General features: G+C 40.2%; 1 pseudogene; it reads right to left on the reverse strand.

The window, feature by feature from the left end:
* Positions 1-732: 732 nt before the first annotated feature.
* Positions 733-7,167, reverse strand: LOC147600516 (uncharacterized; annotated as a pseudogene).
* Between the last annotated feature and the right edge of the window lie 12,858 nt (positions 7,168-20,025).

The following is a 20,025-nucleotide window of genomic DNA, read 5'->3' on the forward strand; positions in this document are numbered from 1 at the left end:
TCAATACATAATGTTATATAGAGAATAATAGCTCCCAGACATAAGAAGTAGTTTTATAAGAATCATGGGACATGAGAAGAGCTGTTGGCACTACAGCATAGCCTGTTAAAAACAAAGTGATGTTCTTGAACTCATAACTAAAAAAACTTTAGTCTTATAGCATCTTTTCTTCTGGAACTTTAGTTATTCAACATATCCACTAGCAGGGCTTATTAAGGCCATTGCACACAGGTAAATGGAAAGACACAATGGACTTTTTTTTTAGATTGATTAATGGATCAATGTGAACTGAAGAACAGCTCTAAAATCCGGACTGAACCCCTGGTTATAATTATTAGAACCTATTTCCCACCTGCAGTCAAAGATCAAGTTGTTGAAAAGTGCTAACTTTGTGCATCATACTATGAAATCAATCGAACTTGGTGATGCTCACTACCCATAAGACTTAGCTCATCTGTTGCACCAGGGACATTTCAACTGTTTCATCAATATGCTGCAAAGTTTCTTGCTCCTCTAAATACTCACATATTGTTTGCTCTTATTTCTTCCCTACCTCTCGTCTGCATCCTTTGGAAATAACTGTTAATCCATACGACAGATTTTTTTCTGTACGGTATTATACTGTCTCCTTAAGCAGCTGAGCTATAGAAACATAGAATCATAGAATCTTAAGGTTGGAAAAGACCTCCAAGATCATCAAGTGCAACTGTCAGCCTAACACCACCATGCCTACTAAACCATGTCCCAAAATGCCACATCTACACATTCTTTGAGCACCTCCAGGGATGATGACTCCACCATTTCCTCGGGCAGCCTGTTCCAGTGCCTGATCACTCTTTCAGTCAAGAAATGTTTCCTAATATCCAAGCTAAACCTCCCCTGCTGCAACTTGAGGCCATTTCCTCTTGTCCTATCACTAGTTACTTGGGAGAAGAGACCTGCATCCACCTCCTGACAATCTCCTTTCAGGTAGGTGTAGAGAGAAATGAGGTCTCCCCTCAGCTTCCTCTTCTCCAGACTAAATCTTAGTTCCCTCAGCTGCTCCTCATAAGACTTGTTCTCCAGACCCTTCACCAGCTTTGTTGCCCTTCCTTGGATGCACTCCAGCAACTCAACATCCTTCTTGTAGTGAGGGGCCCAAAAACTGCACACAGTATTCGAGGTGCAGCCTCACCAGTGCTGAGTACAGGGGCACGATCACTTGCCTACTCCTGCTGACCACACTGTTCCTGTTGTTCCAGACTACGCAGTCTCTCTCTCACTCCCCTCACCCTCTGAGAGAATAGGAGGAGATGATATAAGAAAAAACAGCTCAAGGTTTGAGATAAGGACGGGGAGAAATCCTTAAAGTTACCGTTACGGGCAAAACAGACTCGACTTGGGGAAAACTATTCATTTATTTCTAAAACTAGCAGGAGAATGAGACAGAAAACAAGATAACCTCCATCCACCCCTCCCTCTTCCCGGGCTTAACATTATCTCTACTACCTTCTCCGCTCCCAAGCGGCACAGTGGGGAGAGGGAATGGGGGTCGCGGTCAGTTCATCACACGATGTTTTACGCCACTGCATCATCATCGGGGGAAGAACTCCTCGCACTCCTCCTCTGCTCCAGCATGGGGTCCCTCCTGTGGGCCACAGTCCTTTGTGAAACTGCTCTGGCATGGGTCATCTCTTCCACAGAGTGCAGTCCATCTAGAACAGCTGTCCCAGCGGGCCCTCCATGGGCCACAGCCTCCTTCAGGCATCCGCCTGCTCCAGCATGGGGTCCTCCACGGGCTGCAGGTGGATCTCTGCCCCTCTGTGGACCTTCATGGGTTGCAGGGGGACAACCTGCTCCACCATGGTCGTCACCACAGGCTGCAGGGGAATCTTGGCCAGGAGCCGCATTACTCCTCCCCCTCCTTCTGAACTGACCTTAGTGTCTGCAGCTGTTCCTCACAACAGGCTGGTAGATGCCTCTCAGGATCCTTTTTACATCTTGTTCACTTCTCATCTCCTCTCCACTTCTTGCAGCCAGGCCGGGCTGAGTTGGGCCCAGTCGGCTGCCCAGCAAGAGTCCAGAGGGTGAGGCCTGCAAGGCCCACAAGGCTCGCGCCTCCCCCTCTCTGCCCACGCTCAGCTGCTTCGCATCTTCTTCCTTTTTTTTTTTCCTGTTTTCCCCTTCTTAAATATGTTATCGCAGAGGCGTTATCACGGGTCATTCTGCTACCAATTGGCTCGGCCTTGGCCAGTGGCGGGTCTGCCCTAGGCCTGGCCAAGTCCACTGAACAAAGGGGAGCGACTTCTAGCAGTTTCCTACAGAAGCTATCACCTTAGGCCCCCCCACACCCAACAAAACTAGAACATCCTGATACAAGCCAGGATGCTGTTGGCCTTCTTGGCCACCTGGGCAAACTGCTGCATTATGTTCAGCCAGCTGTCTAACAGCACCCCCAGGTCATTTTCCATCAGGCAGCTTTCCAGCCACTCTTCCCCAAGCCTGTAGTGTTGCATGGGGTTGTTCTGACTGAAGTGCAGGAGCCTGCACTTGGCCTTGTTAAACCTCATAGAGTTAACCTCGGCCCATTGGTCCAGCCTGTCCAGGTCCTTCTGTAGACCCTTCCTACCCTCAAGCAGGTAGATGCTCCCACCCAGTTTGGTGTCATCTGCAAACTTACTGAGGGAGCACTCAATCCCCTCATCCAGGTTGTTGATAAAGAAGATATTAAACACCCAGCACTAAGTCCTGGGACACACCGCTTGTGACCAGCCGCCAAATGAATTTAACTCCATTCAACACAACTCTCTGGGCTCGGCCATCCAGCCAGTTTTTTCCCGGTGAAGAGTACATGTGTCCAAGACATGAGCTGCCAGCTTCTTTAGGAGAGTGCTGTAGGAGACAGTATCAAAGGCTTTGCTGAAGTCCAGGTAGATAACATCCAATAGGTGGGTCACCTGGTCATAGAAGGAGAGCGGGTTGGTCAAGCAGGACCTGCCCTTCATAAACCCATGGTGGTTGGGCCTAATCCTCTGGCTGTCCTGCAAATGCCAGGTGAGCACACTCAAGATGAACCGCTCCATAAAAAGCTTCTCTGCCAGTTCCCTCAGTACTCTTGGGTGGATCCCATCTGGCCCCATAGACTTGTGCATGCCTGGGTGGTGTAGCAGGTTCTTAACTGCTTCCTCCTATTATATTGGGGATTCATTCTCTCTCTCAGTCCCCACCTTCCAGCTCAGGGGGCTGAACACCCTGGGGATAATTGGTCTGACTATTAAAGACTGAGACAAAGAAGGCATTAAGTAACTCAGCCTTTTCCTCATCTTTGGTGATAATTTTCTCCCCCCTTGCATCCAACAAAGGGTGGAGATTCTCTTTGGCTCTCTTTTTGTTGTTGATGTATTTGTAGAGACATTTCTTGTTATCCTTAACAACTGTGGTCAGATTGAGTTCTAGGTGGGCTTTTGCCTTTCTAATTTTCTCTCTACATGACCTTACAAGCTCCCTGTACTCTTCTTGAGTTGCTTGCCCCTTCTTCCAAGAGCTGTAAACTCTATATTTTTTTTTTTTTTTTTTTTTCCCTGAGTCCCAGCAAAAGCTCCCTGTTCAGCCAGGCCGGTCGTCTCTCCGACCGGTTTGTCTCATGGCACATCGGGACAGCCTGCTCCTGCACCTTTAAGACTTCCTTGAAGAATGTCCAGCCTTCCTGGATCCCTTTGCCCTTCAGGACTGCCTCCCAAGGGACTCTGTCAACCAGTGTCCTGAACAGGCCAAAATCACAATTTGGAATCAGTAAGTAAGTGCAAAAGCCAGAATTCATTTCAGGGATTAGTACCGGGGATATCAGGGATAAATATCAGGGATGTTTGTGTGTCCTTGCACTATTTTTTTTTTCCCCACAAAAAATCTATTTTATAAAACAGAAAAATGTTCAGAGCTATTTCAAAAAGTTCATGGGACAAAAAGCTATTGGATGATGATCAATAGGAAAATGACATCTGACATATTGAAGAAAGGAAGCAAAAGTTGGATTTGGAAGGGTAAAAAGCTCATGCTGTTGCAGAATTCCAAGTTCCTGGTTTCCATTACTTTTTTATTATAATAATTTTTACATGACTGTAGCTGGACCTCTCATAACCTTCCTATTTTAAAAGCTGAAGGAAAAGTTGCTGGCTGCAGTAAGACAGGAAACCCTCATCCCCCAAGCTCAACAATGCCTCGTAAAAGTATCATATTGTAGATTAAAATAGAATGAGTTGAAAGTCTGAAAACAAAAAGTCTTCCCTCCATATACCTACTATTAAAAATAGCTTTTAACCAGCTTAAGATGGAAAGGTGACACACCAAGATAATATTATTCCTATTCTCAACTTTTCACTCTTTCTCCATTATATCTAAACTGGAAAATTGACTTTTAAGTATTTAATAGAGACAACAAAACCATATCTAATAGGCGTTCATAGCTAACTATACTAATTTATAATAATTTCTATAAATAATTGATAAAAAGTTCAAAGATTAATTCACAATTGAATTCTAACTGGTGACATTTTAAATATTTCTCATTTTGTTATGTAATGTTAATATACCTCCTCAGAAATTCTAGATGCCATCTTGAATCTTTAGCCAAGTCTTCAGCTACGCTGCACTTGAATGAGATTTACAAGAAGACTTTGAGGTCACTGAGGCTGTGCATGTGGTTGAACACAGACCACAACTTCTACAGAAACAAGAAAAACAAACCCAAGTTCAGATTTCTAATTAAAAAAATTTACCTAATTCAGCAGGTGAGTCACTGACACTAGAAAATATATTTCCAATAGATAATCTCACTTTCTATTTGCAGATCATGTGTTTTCACAGATGTGTCCATGGCCAAGCACTGACGTTTCTTGTAATCCAGCTTTCAAATTTTAAATTTCAGTATCTGAGCACTGTAACTGGCCATCAAAGCCTCATGCCCTATTTTTGGATTCCTGATCCAAAAGAGATAACCTTCCTGCTTGACAGCAAATTTTATTGTATTTAAAGAAAATATTTTATGGAATCTTTGTTTTCTGGGATAGTTTTTGTTGTTATTGTTATTGCACATACAAATATGTGCAAAGCAGATGCAGCTCCAGTGGAATCTGAGCCCTGAGACAGCCACCTCTTTCTTTTTCTCTTCATTCCTGCACATGCCAAAGATGCAGGTTGGTCCTTCAAACCCTTATATTTAAATATCATGATAGTCACTCAACCTACTGGTAGTACTTTGTCCCTAGATATGGGACATGGCAACAGTACATTCTGGCACTTGTCTTCTCTTGCCTCAAAAAGTGGGGGAGGTTTTTTTTTTGTCCTCTACTATTAATTTTCAGCAACCTTACACCACTACTGAAACTACTTACTATCCTAGTGCAACTCCATGACACCTCTGAAAGATCAGAAAGAAATTATGAATCTGCAATAAGATCCTGAAAGCTGCCAGTGCTGCAACACACTGTGGAGACCCTCTGAACTCTCATCATGCCTGATGTAGGAGTGTAACTTTTTTTCATCTGACTACGAACCAGATAGGACTCAAAACACACCTGGTTGAAACCTCATTTCATAATCTCCCAAACAATTGTTCTAATACCTTAACCATTTTTAAACCCTGACTCTTCATCCTGTTGCTGAATGCTATTAACATAGATATATATGACTCTCCTCATCACAAGATTCTCCTCAGAAGTATGATATACCAACCATAATGATTTCAGAAGGTACAGTAAGTTAAATCTCATTCCCTTGACTGATCTAATCTTTAGATAGAGACAGTTGGAGTAGAAATGTGAAGCAGAACCAGACCTAAGCAGTTAGGTGAGTAAAAAGATTACCTCTTTCAAGTTAGAGCCTGAGTCTCTACAGCCTGGCACTTTGGGCAGAGAGAATGTTAAATGGATGGGAGTGACCAGACCACTGTGAGACTGTTTTGTGTTCTCCTACAGTAACCAGTTCTAAGGAGACCACAGAGAACAGTGATGCTCTGCCAAACTTGTAAATGTGTAGGCTTCACTGTGTTTCAGCCTTTGGTAGCTATCCCCAGGATCCTAAGACTTAAATCCTTGTGTTTTCATGTCATACAATTTCTTCTTCTAAGAATTCATATTTTTCAAATACTGGAAAAATAAATATTTCAGATAACAAACAGAAATTCCAGTTTTCTCTTAGGTTGAACGACTGCTTAATATACTAGTTTCAAATGGTTGGAGGAGGGAGACAGAATTTAAGTTGATTCATTTTAGATGGTGCATAATATGTACAGTGACAAGGACTCATTAAGTAGGAGACAGTTCCTACAAATGTGTCACTCAAAAGGGATGACTCAGAGACTTAAAGTTAGGCTGCTCTTTAACTGCTGTGCTAAGCTGCAATCTAAAATCACAGCATGCATAGTTACAACCTTTTCACCTTTACATACTGACAGGATCCTGACAGTTTCCTTTTTGAAGAGTTTAACACATTTTCCACTCCCTAGTAAAAAAAAAAAAAAAAAAGTATAATGGAAAAGAGACAAAAAGGATATAGAAAGTCGAAAAGACTAGGGGCTACAGGCAAATTTTCACAGTGCAGAAGCATATATGGCTTTCACAGGAAATAGAATTTCTCATTTCATTTAGCTAGTGTTTGATCTATGTGCCTCCTTCCATAGATAAATGTATTTCTGTCAAACTGGGCTACCTTCAGTAGGGCCTGATATATTTTCATCTTAAAAAGGGGAAAAAAATAATTTCTACATGCAGTTCATCCTAGCACAGGCTAATTAGAACCTCTGAAACAACCAATTAAAATAACTGAGACTGGCTCCACAGCTCTGTGGAATCACGAAATCATAGACTATCTCAAGTTGGAAGGGATCCACAAGAATAATTGAGTCCAACTTCCTGCTCCTTTAGTTTTAACTAAAACCAAATCACATGACTAAGATCATCGTCCAGGTGTTCCTTGAACTCTTAACAGACTTTGTGCTGTTACCACCTCACTAGGGAGCCTGTTCCAGTGACTGACCACTCTCTCAGGCAAGAACTTTCTCCTAATGTCCAGTTTGAGCTTCCCCTGATACAGCTTCATTCCATTTCCTCGTGTCCTATCGCTGGCCACCAGAGAGAAGAGATCAGCACCTCCCATTCTGTTGCTCCCCTTGCGGAAGTTGCAGATTACCATGAGGGTACCACTCAGTCTTCTCTTCTTCAAGTTAAACAAACCAAGTGACTCCAACTGCTCCTCATAAGTCTTGCCCTTGAGGCCTTTCACTGTCTTGGTTGCCCTCCTCTGGGCACACTCTAATAGTTTTATGTCCTTCTTATGTTGAGGTGCTCAAAACTGCACACAGTACTCGAGGTGGGGCTGCACCAGTGCAGTGCAGAGTGGGACAATCCCCTCCCTTTGCTGACTAGCTATGATGTGCTGGATGCACCCCAGGACATGATTGTCCCTTTTGGCTGCCAGGGCACACTGTTGACTCATATTTAAATTGTCATCAACCCAAACCCCCAGATCACTTTCCATGGGGCTGCTCTTCAGCCTCTTGTGCCCTAGATTGTATGCATAAGCAAGATTACGTTGTCCTAGGCGGAGAATCTGGCACTTGCTCTTGTTAAATTTCATATGGTTGGTGACTGCCCAGCTCTCTAGTTTATCCAGATCTCCCTGTAAGCCTTTCTACCGTCAATGGAGTTCACAGCTCCTCCCCATTTGCTATCATCAATCAGTGCAGTTTACTTCTAAATCTCCTCCAGCAGAGCCCTCTAAGCTCCTTGTTGTTAGCAAGATATTATATTTGCAATTGCAATTCACTTGCTCATAAAATGTTAAAAAAAAGGCTGAAGTTCTCTACAGGCTCACCTCACAACACATTCCTCCATCTCTTGGTATATTGATGACTTGGAAAATTAATGAGGATTTAGTAAAATGACATTTCCATTGCTAGCACTAAGATTCTCCATCTTTTCTGGTAGAATAGAAGGATTTTTTATTTTGCTAAAGTGCTGAATTGTTCACTGCCTTACTGATTTCAGTGAGGGAACTCAGAATGGTTGCTCCCCTCTATTTATGAGCATGAATAAACATGCTTGGCAAAATGGCATGAGGCAGAAACATAACCTTTACATCACAGGCCACATTATCTTCTACCTCAGCTTGGTCACAGCTTTCCTTTCAGTACAGTAGGAGCTGCAGAACAGTTATACTTCCAACCATGTGAGACTCTATCTTTGGCCCGTAAATTATGATGCATCTCTGAACAGGTGCACTCCACAACTTCTTCTGTAGCACAGAGAAGTACGCAGGATCTGGCCCTCAAAGCTATGTACTTCCATTTCCCTTTCTTGTAAAATAGACCTAAATAGACCTGAATTTGTTAAATATATCTAACATGCTTTAAATCTGGGAAAGTTTTTACATTGCAATTTATTTATTATCCTTGACAGCCACCCATGTGTTGTTTTCTGGTAGCCGTGCGTATATGGTCATGACACACAGTGGAAAAAGAATCCAGCTGTTCTTCACTCACTTCCAAACACCTTGCTGGAGAAATCAGCAATGAGATCACTGTAATGAACCTTCTTCCTCCACCCTCTGTTTTCCTGCCAGTGAGAATTTAAGGTTTACTTGAGAGAGGAATTATATTTGTCCTTCATGTATCCTAGAACTTGCTTATTTATCTTTTGTAAATCAAATAACTCCCCTTTTAACCTTGAACATTCCCCATCCTGACCTAGATAGTCTTGCAAAATAGGCCAGTCAATCATGTTCTCCTTCTCATTGCATAGGGTGGTAGTGGGACAATATAAAAACCTTCTGTCACTAAATCCTTTCCACCCACAGGCAAAAATTCTTCACCCAATTAACTAACACCAGGTGCACACTCGAATGCATCTGAGGTATGTGGTATACTTAACTGGCTCTGTTCCTGACTTGGCAGACAGACATGAAACCTGCCCCTGATTAGCCTATTTTGTTGGAGCTGCAGTGAAGGGTGTCTCCCCTCTCAAGAAAAAATCTTAGGTTTTTCTGTGTAAATAATGAGTGTCTTGACCATGCAAGATGCAGTGTACACGGTGCATTAAAAGGACTATCCTTTTTATTAACCCATTTTCAAGATGGACAAGTGGCAGCAGTTCACTGCAAAACAAAAAAATATTAGCAGTGCCTGATCAGTATTTTGAGTACATGCTGTATATGTAGAGAGTATCACAGTCCATCTCCATGATGTGGTTCCTACTGTTATGAGTATAGAGATACTCAAGACCCTCTGGTTCCCTCCAGGTTTTCCTTCTCCTATACATATTTTTGCTCCGCCACTTTTAGATAGCATAGAAAATATTTTTAAATATCTGTGAACAAAATTAGTCCAGGTGCATACACATTTCAACCTCTGAATACAACTGATGTGCTTCTTCGGAAGCCTGAACCTCCATCAGTTCCATTTTTGACTTAGAGAATTTCAAAGCACCAAGCATCCCCGAAAATCATATGGTATCACCTGTAAACTTAGTTTGAGTATAAAGAAAATAAGACATCCAGGATTAGCTAATACTTTAACTGTTTTTCCCCTGAAAGTTCTTGTTCTTTATTAATATTATATAAATGTTGTAAAAGCTGAAAAAAATTGTGAGGTCCTAGCCTGATGCATATGATGGTAAAATTATTTTATGTAAAGCTCTTAGTTTATTTTCTTGTAGCAAAGAAGCTTAATCTGTAACTAATGCAACAAGCCATATTCAAGACTTTACAATTACTAAATATGAAAAATCCACTTAAATAGCTAAAATCATGTAATTCAGGATTTCTACCTAATATTAGTAACATGCACTTTCTCATTCTTTTAAGGCACTTACAGAGCATAGATGATCACTACATAGTCTAGACAATGAATTATAGCTACTGAATGCAGCAAAAAAAAAATCAGGTTTTTAAGTGATAAAATTGTAATGGCTGTGAAGTTGTACTAAGTTGTTCCATTCCATGGATATGAAAATATTAACTTATTAAGCTATTCTTGGAACTATTTTCTCTGCTACTTTATGGTATCTCGGAACACCTAGGCCAAAGCACAAGCCAAAATCCTTATTCTTGAATTTGGCCACTTGAGAGGGATATGAATCTATACTTTCTGGTAACTTAAGCTTGGCCTTCCTACAGGTGTATCACCTCCCTTAAATCATCAGCTCGCCTTTTTTTTTCTCTCTAACTAGAAGATATTGAGGACTATGTTTTAAAATTTGAGTGGCTTAAATTCACATTTAACCACCTTTAAAAAAAAAAGTATCTTTCAGACAATTTGAGTCTGATATAACCTGGTCTACTGTGCTGTCTGAAATTAAAATACAAAACTTATTGCATGTATATCTATCCCCCTGGAGATTCTCCTAAAGAGCTGAAATTCAAATCTTAATCTGTAGAAGAACAGAATAGCACAGAATAAACTCAAAGATCCATTCAGCCTATAACACCACTGTCCACTGGGTATAGGCTTGTAGCCCTAAGAAACATATTCGAAACAGGGTATGTATAGAGTAATCCTTCCCTGGCATAAACTTGCACTCTGTAAAGATTATCATTTTAAAGAGTTCTTTTATAGAAAAGTTGCAGCTGAGTCATTCTATTTAGTATAGGAAAGGCTGGGTCTGTTTTTCATTAATTTATCCAAATTTTAATATTTTTAGTAATACAAGAAATGCACAGTATTCTCACAATTAGTTCCATGTATTTATGGGAAAAAAATATCTTCCTTTGTTTTACCTTACATTTGCTGTCAAGCAATGCTAGTCTGTGCTCCTTGCTTTTCTATAGTAAGAGAGCGAATAATTTCCCTTGTACACCTTATCTACACTTTCCTCTTTTTATATGTCTCTATCCTATAATTCTTCATCTTCTATTCTAAGGTGATAAATCTTAATCAATGTAGTCTCTGCTTGTCCTTAGTGTTGCCCTGTAACTGCCTGTTACCATTCACTGTGTCTTTGCTAATTCTTCTACAGTAATTTTGAGAGGCAGTTGAATTTGGCTTATTTTCCTTAGAAACAAGCTGAACCTCTCCAGAAGGAAACAAGAGACCTTGTTACCCAGGACATAGAGAAAGCTGAGGTACTCAATAACTTTTTTTGTCTCAGTCTTCACCAGCAAGGGCTCTAGCCACATCGTCCAAGTCACAGAAGGCAAAGGCAAGGACTGGGAGAATGAAGAACCACCCACTGTAGGAGAAGAGCAGGTTCAAGATAATCTAAAGAACCTGATGGTGCACAAGTCCATAGGACCTGATGAGATACATCCATGGGACCTGAGGGAACTGATGGATGAAGCTGCCAAGACACTGTCTGTCATATTTGAGAAGTTATGGCAGTTCAGTGAGGTTCCCACTAACTGAAAAAGCGGAAAATTTACCCCCCTTTTTAAAAAAAAACCAAAAACCAAGGAAGACTCAGGGAACTACAGGCCATCCAGTCTCACCTCTGTGTCTGGCAAGATCATGGAGCACATCTTCCTGGAAAATACGCTAAGGCACTTGGAAAATAAGGAGGTGATTGGTGACAGCCAACATGGCTTCACTAAGGCAAAATTGTGCCTGATAATTTGATGGCCTTCTACAATGGCGTTACAGCATTAGTGGTTAAAAGAAGGGCAACTGACATCATCCACCTGGACTTGTGCAAAGCATTTGACACTGTCCCACATGACGTCTTTGTCTCTAAACTGAAGAGACGTGGATTTGAAGGATAGACCACTTGGTAGATAAGGATTAGCTGGATGGCCGCACTGAAAGAGTTGCATGCAACGGCTCGATCATAGAATTATAAAATCATAGAATCTTTGAGGAAAGATTGGAAAGGTTGGAAAAGACCTCCAAGATCATCAAGTGCAACTGTCAGCCTAACACCACCATGCCTACTAAACCATGTCCCAAAATGCCACATCTACACATTCTTTGAGCACCTCCAGGGATGATGACTCCACCATTTCCTCGGGCAGCCTGTTCCAGTGCCTGATCACTCTTTCAGTCAAGAAATGTTTCCTAATATCCAAGCTAAACCTCCCCTGCTGCAACTTGAGGCCATTTCCTCTTGTCCTATCACTAGTTACTTGGGAGAAGAGACCTGCATCCACCTCCTGACAATCTCCTTTCAGGTAGGTGTAGAGAGAAATGAGGTCTCCCCTCAGCCTCCTCTTCTCCAGACTAAACAATCTTAGTTCCCTCAGCTGCTCCTCATAAGACTTGTTCTCCAGACCCTTCACCAGCTTTGTTGCCCTTCCTTGGATGCACTCCAGCAACTCAACATCCTTCTTGTAGTGAGGGGCCCAAAAACTGCACACAGTATTCGAGGTGCAGCCTCACCAGTGCTGAGTACAGGGTCACTTGCCTACTCCTGCTGACCACACTGTTCTTGATACAAGCCAGGAGGCTGTTGGCCTTCTTGGCCACCTGGGCAAACTGCTGGATCGTGTTCAGCCAGCTGTCTAACAGCACCCCCAGGTCATTTTCCATCAGACAGCTTTCCAGCTACTCTTCCTGTAGTGTTGCATGGGGTTGTTCTGACTGAAGTGCAAGACCTGGCACTTGGCTGTGTTGAACCTCATACAGTTCACCTCAGCTCATCGGTCCAGCCTGTCCAGGTCCCTCTGCAGAGCATTCCTACCTTTGAGCAGATTGACCCTCCTGCCCAGATTATTGTCATCTGCAAACTTACTGAGGGAGCATTCAATCCCCTCATCCAGATCGTTGATAAGGATGTTAAACAAGACCAGCCCCAAGACTTGACAGGCTGGAGAGGCGGGCCCATGTAAAGCTCATGAAGTTCAACAAGGCCAAGTGCAAGTTCCTGCACATAAGTCACGGCAACACCATGCACAACTACCAGCTGGGTGCAGAATGGATGGAGAGCAGCCCTGAGAAGAAGGACTTCGGTGCACTAGTGGACAAGAAGCTCAACATGAGCTGGCAATGTGCACTTGCAGCCCAGAAAGCCAACCGCCTTCTGGGCTGCATCAAAAGAAGCGTGGCCAGCAGGTTGAGGGAGGTGATTCTCCCTCTCTATTCTGCTCTTGTGGGACCCCGCCTGGAGTACTGCATCCAGCTCTGGAGCCCTCAGCATGGGAAAGACAGGGATTTATTAGAGCAGGTCCAGAGGAGGGCCACAAAAATGATCAGAAAGCTGGAGCACCTCTCCTATGAGGACAGGCTGAGAGAGCTGGGGTTGTTCAGCCTGAAGAACACAAGGTACTGGGGAGACCTTATATTGGTCTTTCAATGCTTTAAAGGGGGCTTATAAGAAAGACAAGGAGAAATTCTTTAGCAGAGCCTGTCGTGAAAGGACAAGGGGTAATGATTTTAAACTAGAATAGAGGAGATTCACTCTAGATATTCTTCCCTACCCTAATCCCATATTGGAATTTGTCCCAATATCAGCATGTACTTCTGACCTACAATCAATATTTGAATCACCACTGGTCATTTCTAAAAATCTTTACTGAAGTCAGACTTTCTAATATGTGCCTTCTTATTTTCTCTAAAAAAAAAAATAATTGTTATGGATAGATGTAGCTAGAGGTAACTTGGGTGATAAAGGTTAGGAAAATCGAAAGAACAGATTTTCTCTCAGGTATAGTTGGCATAATTATCATCTTAATCTCAACATCCTACAATTTCATAGTTTTTCTCTTTTCAGTGACACAGCCTGAGAGCCATTAACACAGCTAAGGGCAATAAGCAAGTGCAGAGAATGAATGTTCTGATTCAGTTTATGTTCCAGGGCATATCACTAGCCCTAGTGATTATTAGTGATTAGCTATATCACTAAATAATTATTTAAGAATTTTATATCAGGGTTATTTATTCAGGAGCTGGAGAACATGTCACAAAATAAATTTCTTTTTTTTTTTTCAGTAAGCCACCCTGTAGTGAATTTTACTGTTAGAGGAAATGATCACACAGATCAGACAAATAGCAAGTGAAAAGTAGTAATTAAATTTTGGGCCACATACCTACTGGTACACATAGTCTTCTTTCAGTAGACCCAGGCTAGTTTATACTAAAAGCCATTAGGAATTCAAATGCATACCAAACTCTTCCACCTCCCCCTACAATAACATCCATATGGTTTTCTACATATTGTTGCAAATTCAAATCACTGAGGAATTCCATGCAGTGCTTTTATCCTCTCACCTAACAAATCATCTATAAAGCTAAGTACCCTTCACATGGTATTTGTATTAAGGGGTCATCTACTGTTTTCACAGACAGCTATTTGCTATTGGCATGTTTAGGTTCTGCATATAAATAGCAGAGATTTATAATCAATTTTTTTTTTTTTTTTTTTTGCAAAGTCAAAACATTTAGAGAAACTGGATGAAAAAGTGACTGGATGCAAATCTTTGCCATCTACTTTCCCACTTCCCCATGGCCTCTTCTTAATGGTAGCAGGCTGTCTATAGATTTCTAGGAACTAAGTACACATCTATCCTGCCCACAGGGCAGATAAATCAGAGTTTATGCAGTGTTGTTTGAAGGTTTTTTAATACGTCTATCAGTGGTGGTAGAGGAAACAGAGTGGGAGGGAAGGGATAAAAGTCTGCTGACTCTGCAGGTTTCATCCTTTAAGTTCTGGCAGTTTGCATGATTCCCCCACCCCCTCCCTCACTGTATGTCAAAGGTGCTATCTTTGCAATAGTTGAGTACTCTTTTTCTATGCCTTGTAAAAAGCATTAAGGCAGTTGAATGAACAAACTAGTCCTGAAAAAGGTAATTCTAGATTTGTACCTTAAAATGGACAATTGGAGATGTTTTGTGAAAACAAGACAAGCATATATCAATACTTCTCACAATGCTACACCAGATGCCAGCAGTCTGTGATTCAAGGACACCCAAAGCAAGATGCAGTTTCATTTTTTTATTCAGTTGCTCTCCTTTGAATTCTATTACTTTAACCAATGATGTCTAGATTCCCTATAAACTTTTCCCGATAACTTCCTGAGGTGTGATGCTCCATTTTTAACCACATGTTGTATGAAGGAATATGGCCTTTATCTAGTTTCTAAGCAGGATCCAGGAAACACATGTGAGCATAGCAAAGAGCAGATATATCACGTAAAGCCCAAACCTCTTGAGCATTCAAATGCTTATCTTCTTTGGAATGCCAAAGGAAGTAAATTCTGAAATGGCCTTCAGAGCCTAGGCTATTATTGTATGCTATTCATTTTCAAATCAATGAAAGTGCTAACAATTATTTCAGTGAGTGATTAGTCAGCTTTTAATTTCACCCTATTACCTCTAAAAGTTCTTTTTTTTTTTTATTTTTCACTGTGTAAACCCTGTATCAAAGCATCAAAGCAAAGATATTAAACTTGTTCATCAGCTTTCTTTGATTTTATTTCCCTGGATAAGAAGCTGTTTTAAACCTCATAATTAAGCATCACAGAAAATGAACATAGCTAGAAAGGCTTCACATATAGATTTGGAGCCATTTCATGTAACAGCAATTGGCTTGCAAGGCTGAGCATTTCTTCCTTAGCTTATGCAACATACTACTACTTTTGTGAAGCCATTGAAGACAGCACAAGAAAAGTGTGTTTTGTGAGGTGCTTCTCATAAAAAAACACACTGTACTATTGCTTTAGATAACACAACAGCTACAAGCAGTAAGTAGGGAGGAAGATCCAGGGCCAGGAGGGAATTCAATGTTTTCTGAAGAGTGTAGGAGTTGACAGAATAGGTGTGCTCTGGGAGTCTGGCAGTAAGGGAGGATGTTCTGCACTGTTGGTGGTGCCAGAGTGCAGGAGTTTGACCAGATTCCTTTAGATATTCCATGTATGCGGGGTTTAATGTGTAATACAGGATTTAGTTATTTTAAGTTACATGGGATTTTGATTTAGCAGAGATGCAGGAATGCATTTGAAGTGCAATGAAAGTACAAGTTGCACTTAGTGGTGTGAGGAACTGCAGTATTCAGTTGAATCACAATCCAAACAAGAATTGCCTTACTGAGCTCTGTAATATCCTCACCATCATGACACTAGACAACCCAGTCACTACGAAGCATACATGGGTTGAAAACAGTTCAAGCCCATTGCTCTCCTCAAAGACCTTTTGTTTGTTGCTCAGTTTGGATTCCCTATGTGACACATTTTTTTTGCATTTTATTGATTAACTAAGGGATGAACAGCTACCAAACAGCTGATACAACCACTCATACAGAGCAAAGGCTCCCCTCTGGTCCTGTTTGCCATGAGCATCCTTTGAAACAGCTATGGTCAGTTACTCTACACATTCTTCCCCAAGCTTCATAAGCACATCGTCCTCGGCCATCTCCTCTAATCTTTCCATTTTAAGGGCTCATTGTTCAGTTACAGGTGATGATATCAGAGAAAGATAAAGAAAAAAAGGCAGATGTTTACTGAGCAAAGAATACAGAAATGAAAGCCAAAAGTGTAAAATTCTAACAGGTAATTCCAATCAAAGGCTAGTAAACCAGAATATAATATAAACAAGGATGAGAAGAAAAGGTCAGAAGAGGTGCAGCGGTTGTTCATGCCTTTATGTAGGTGTAGATGAATTAAATATTCAAAAGGCTTTGGATGGTTTAGTTTATCTGTCACATTCATGTTCCTGAGAGAAAATAATTTCCTTCTTTCTGCAAGTCCTACTCCCATGCTAGACCTCAGCAAGTTAATAAGAAATCTCTGTTATTCTTATACAGCTCAATAATTTCAAAATCATCAGAAGTATTTGCTTACTTTAAAATAAACCTTTTCTAGAGCTTGACCTAATATCTCTGACTTACAGAAATGTGCCTATATTCTTGTGAGAATACAAGGAAATGAAAGTAAACAGGAGTTTTTTGTTTGTTTGGTGGTGTTCCCCCTTCCTCTGCCTCTAAATGGTTAACTTGATATGTGGACTACAGTTCATAGTGGGGTAAGGTGAGCATGAGGGCCTGTTGTTATATGCAGACTGATTTTGTCATTTCAGCTCAACACCATTTTTAAATCTTTGCTATTTGCCCAGCAGCTGTGTTATCACATAAACACACAAATTTTCACTAAGGGATATCAGGCTTAGCAAAACTATAATAAACAATTTAAAGACAAAGTTGTATTAGCTGCATAAAAGAATGATCTATGTAATTTACCCATCTACCGGAATGAACCTTGGTCTTTTTTAAGCCTCAGACAATTGCTTAACCCCAGTGATTGCCCACTGTTTTACAACAAAAATGAAATATTATGTCTACCAGTCTTTTTAATGTAAAGTCCTGCACTTACAACTCTTTAAATAATTGGACAAAATGACAGTATAAAGCTCATCAGGATATCCTGCTGTTTCACACACTATCATCATTAATTGGACCAGGTGCATTAGAGCCTAGCAGTTGCTTGTTCTTGTTTTGTTTTGTATTTCTCCCTCCTCCTCTTTCTCCTCCATGTGGTTAAGTTTTAGATTATTTGAAAAATTAATTTAGAAATAGCAGCATGTCAAAGCAGTTCTAAATAAACATGTCTTCAATTTAGAGTAAATGTTTAGGCTGAGAGACAAGAGAGACAGCCTGGTTTAGCAGCCAAGACATTGATATGGTAGTTACAAGAGACTGATTCCATGTTTAGCTTTCTCATCTGTCTTTCCAAAGTTCTATACTAATATTTCTTATAATGCCTATTTGCACTATAAGAGCAACAAGATAGAAACCATCTCAATTTTATGCATTATAGTGGCTAGCATGATGGCATTCTGAACTCAGTTAGTGACTTGATGTGCTATCATAATAAAAGCAATAAATGTAAGAAATTTATCCTGCTGAAAAACAACTTGTGGATCACTTACCTGCTTTGAATGCTTACTTTAATTTTGAAAAAGAAAAAAAAAAGAGTTTATCATATCTTTTGTCTTATTTTGAAGATAATCACACTCTCCACTGTGCAAACAGCTCTCAAAATAGCTTTTACCATCTTTGGAACTCTGATGTCACAGAACACAGTTTTCTCAACTTAATATCACCTGACATATGCAGACAGCTTCCTAACAGCTTTTATCCAACACTGAACACACTCAGAAACATCCAAAACAACTCCATGCCTCTGCAAATTACTGATAACTCACGATCCAGCTGAGCTATAAAGGAAGAAATATTTCATGATTATCACAAAGAGAAAGACAAATCCACTCAAAAGTGCACTAGTGGGAATTTAAAAGGCTTTCAAGGAGCATTACAATTGCCAGTACTAGAAGTGAGAAATTTTTTTTATCTCATTTTAGTCTGTATTTAAATATAATATCAATGAGATTAGCCTAAGCATTTAAAGGTTATTGTGTTGTAAAATAGTTAGGTAGTAAAACCTTCAAAGTTCATTAAAATATAAACTACATTTTCCATCTTCATTAGGGGTTACGTTCGATGACATCTGATGCAAGAAGCAGACTTGCAAAGTCTTTTCAAAGTAGGAGAAAAATATACATTTATAAGCTATTAAAATAATCTCTAAAGTATAGAAATCCTTGTCAAAGTATCTCATTTAAATCTCTTTTTATTAACCTACAAAGTTCAAAAGCAGAGTAATTAAAAAAGTGAATCAGTCAGTTAAACACTTTTTTTCCCCTATCTGTTAAGAATATTTGTTTAAGAACATGCCCCAAGTTCTTTAAAGGTATCTATTTTCTCTTAATACTCAGAAATAATTTCTAATTCAAATAATTTTCAAATAATTCTCATCCAATGAGTTACTCCTGCACTGCAGTCTGTTTTTCCATTCACAGTGAATGGATGGTCAGCTAAGTCACATGAAACTGCTTCCATTTTGGCTGATTGGCTAAGACTTTCTTAATCAAGAGAAAAATATGGTTAAAAGCCCAATAAATGGTTCTCCTACTATCACAAGGTTAGTCACTTCCCAACACATTTTATGAACAAAAACCGATTCAGACCTATGTCCAGAAAGAGCCACTGCAGAAAGGTAAACAAAGTTGGAGAGAAAACACCAAACTCATTGGAATTTAAATTAAGGCTATTTTCACTGCATTCAATCAGCAAGATATTAATTTATGAAGTGTTCCTACATTTCCTGATCATGGTCAATTACCAATCTATTGGATTAACACTGAGTTTGGAAGTCCCACTGTTGAGACTTCCAAAGGGGCTGTGCAGTCTCCCTGAGGAGTATTTACCAAATAGGAAGCCTATTCAAAACTTTTTACATGTAATGAAAATACTAAGGTGGGATGAAACCCACCACCAGTCAAGCAAAGGTGTTAGATGACATCTGTCAAAATAACCCATCTATACAAAACCAAGGGCCTTCATGTTTGTAGCCATTCATAGCTGTAGGATGATAAACTAAAATTTGAACCATATTTAGAAACAATATCCATAAAATCCATTGGATAAAGGGGGAATGCTTGGAAAGAGAGACATTCCTTTGATGTCTTGGAACAGATATTCAATCTAAGTAACTTTTCCATTCAGGGGAGATTTGGGTCAGCCATGGTCACTTGAATTCTCAATTTGTGTAAGAGTTCTTGAATTTAAAAAAAAAAAAAAGGAAAAAAAAAAAGAAAAGATAAAACAGCAGATAACTGGGATATTAGAGTGGCAATTCTAGGCCTCGTACTGTAATCCCACTTGCGCTTTAACAGGTTAGATACAGGTTGTGCAGTGTCACTCTACAAATGTAAGCTACAAATTGTTTCATTCTCTGAAGTACAAGCTATTTACTCAACACTTACAGTAGGAAGATGTTATATTAATCCAAAATAATATCCTACTCTGTATAAATAAAACAAATTAAGGTGACCCTGAAGGAAGTGAAATTTGCTGCTTTCCTTTTCATGATATGGGTATGCTCTCTTACTTTTTACTTAGCTATTCAGTTTTCTCAAGGTCTAATTCCAAGTTAGCAAAAGTGAATAGACTCTTTTAAGTAACATTTCTCTATACTGATTCAGGCCCTAAAGCTTTTCTGCATGTCATGTCTTCCAGCTCTAACTTATTACATCCTTTTTGGAATTCCAATAGGAATTCCCTACAAAAAGATTTTCCA

The sequence above is a fragment of the Chlamydotis macqueenii genome, chromosome 5 (genome assembly GCF_036417535.1).
Source record: "Chlamydotis macqueenii isolate bChlMac1 chromosome 5, bChlMac1.mat, whole genome shotgun sequence".
NCBI lineage: Eukaryota > Metazoa > Chordata > Aves > Otidiformes > Otididae > Chlamydotis > Chlamydotis macqueenii.